Source organism: Octopus bimaculoides, chromosome 10 (assembly GCF_001194135.2).
Source record: "Octopus bimaculoides isolate UCB-OBI-ISO-001 chromosome 10, ASM119413v2, whole genome shotgun sequence".
NCBI classification, from domain to species: Eukaryota; Metazoa; Mollusca; class Cephalopoda; order Octopoda; family Octopodidae; genus Octopus; species Octopus bimaculoides.
Window position 1 is genome coordinate 42,817,329 of NC_068990.1, and position 2,788 is coordinate 42,820,116.

Consider the following 2,788-nt stretch of genomic DNA (forward strand, 5'->3'; position numbering starts at 1 on the left):
ATGAAGACATTCAGTATTCTTCATAGAAGATGAGAAAGGGCCAATTTTTATCCCAAGCCATCAAAGACAAGAGAAAAGACTGCACTACGAAGCTTTTGAACAAACTCAAGCATGTATATATATGTATATATATATATATATATACATACATATGCATATACAAGGTGCAATGTGTAAATTGTTGCTATATTATAGTTTTAATCTTATGCATGCACATTGTTTGTTTTTGATTTTGTTGACTACACAGTATAGTAGGGTCAGTTGGACACCGACTGAAAAAAACAGCACCATGTCACAATTCAATCTGCCAGAAATTTGGAAGCGACATGCTATACTGCTTGGCATTTGCACCAGAAGCTCCAATACAAACATTTCAGAGTGTTTGGGTGTCAGTCTGAGGATAGTGCAGAGGATCTGGAAAGAGTTGGATGAGTCTAATGGTGATTACGAAGGTACAGCAGCTTGGAAAACTGACTCTGATTGTTCTGATCAGAAAAGAACTGAATTTGTTGATGAGATCCAGGCTATGATTGACAACGATCCCTACAAGTCAATCAGGTCCATCACCAGGGACATGAGAGTGTCTAAGTTTCTTATCAGGTAGGTAGTGCATGAAGACATTCAGTATTCTTCATACACGATGAGAAAGGGCCAACTTTTATCCCAAGCCATCAAAGACAAGAGAAAAGACTGCACTACGAAGCTTTTGAACAAACTCAAGCATCACCTGTAACTAAACATGCTTTGGTTTTTCTCAGATGAAATTTCTGCCAGGATCAGATGGTGAACATACAGAACAACCATTGGTTTACTGTGTCCCCAAAACATGTACCAAGAGGGATAAAAATCAAACATCTAGTCAACATCATGGGGTTTGGAGTGATTACTAATAATGGTGACATTATGCCTCCATTCATCTTCCCACGCGGCCTTAGACTCAACACAGAGGCCTACATCAAGTGCTTGAAGGAGATAGTGCAGCTCTGAGTCAAGAGGGTGGCTGCTGGAAGACCCTATGTCTGGCAACAGGACTCTGCACCATGTCACACAAGCAGGAGAACTCAGTCATGGCTGTCAGACAATTTCTGCAACCACATCACCCCTAACATCTTGCCACCTAACTCCCCAGGCTGCAACCCCCTTGATTATTATGATGATGATAATGTGAATATCTTTTGTTCATTATCATTTTTGCATTGACAAGAAAACTAAAAGACAGGTGATTTTTCAAACAACGACTTTTGCAATATTTGTTCTCGACCGAGTTACTGACAGTTCCTTGTAACTCATGCCAACAGAAATTTCATGAACCAGTGGATGGCCCATTCAAGGCCTGCAACCAACACTAATATTGCTTACAAATTGTAACATAAAATTATGAAGGTCTGTGATTTAGTTGTTTGTGTATTCAGCTCATAATCATTGTGTCCTTGAGCAAGACACTTTATTTTACATTGCTTCAATCCACTCGGCTAGCAAAGGTGAATTGTACATGTAGTTCAATGGGCCAGCTTTGTCACATTTGGTGTGTCACATTTGGTGTGTCACACTGAATATCCATGACAACTACGTTAAGGGTACATATGTCTGTGGAACGCTCAGCCACTTGCACATTAATCTCATAAGCAGATTGTTCCATTGATTAGATCAACTGGAATGTTTATCGTCATAACTGATAGAATACCCCAGACAACTACATGAAATGAAATAAACAAACTACAGGTCAACTGTACCTTCTATTTATCGATTCAGAGGTCACACTAAAATAAGTATGAGTAATATAGTAGACATGATCTAAATGAATATAGGATTCCCCATTCCCTGCCCATCCACCTTTACCATTTTCTGAATAAAGGAAAAAAAAATTGATCTTCTGCTGAGAGTCAAAAGAAATTAAAATTAATGCATTTCTGAGAAAATTATGTGTGTAATACTATCTGATATTATTTATTTTATCTCGTCAAAAAGATTATAAATTGACATGAATAATTTTTGGTAGTTTTCTGGTTTTGCTATTTTTTTCTTTTTGATTTTTGCTAAAGTATATAGCATATAAGAGGGTGGGGGGATAATTTCAGTAATGTAGCACGTGTGTGTGTGTGTGTGTGTGTGTGTGTGTGTGTATGTGTGTGTGTGATATTTATTCACATAATGGCTTATATTGTTTCATGGCCAATAGATGTATATGATGGATATTCAGATATTGAGCAATAAATTTCAGTGATATCTCTGGTTACATCTTAACAGATAGAAATATTGACTGCCTCTGGCAAGAAAAAAAAAAGAAAAGAAAAATAAAGGAAAGTAAACTCTTCTCTAAATATAGTCCATATATAGAAAAGAAGCGAAAATGGCTTGTTGTTCTAGAACAACTGGTCAATGTAACACAGTGGTAGCAATTGGTACATTCTTCTACTGATACAGCTATTCTGAGTTTAATAGCTGAAGCAGATTCTCAAAATGAATGCACAGCTGTAGATATTCAAAAACATTTGTTCAAAGTCATTTTTATTCCATTCTCTTCACTTTGTTCTGTACATTATTTTTGCATGCATTAATATATATATATATATATATATATATATATTTTTTTTTCTATATATAAATTTTTTTTCTCCGTGTTTTTCTCCTTGTCTCCATATTCTTTCTGTTGAAGAGCGTAGCTCGAAACGTCAAAGACTTTCCGTATTCCCGAGCGTCATACTAATATATACTTTTGTTATTTACACCACCTGTCCTCGTCTGTTGTTATTATTTGTATATTCTCCCATATATATATATATATATA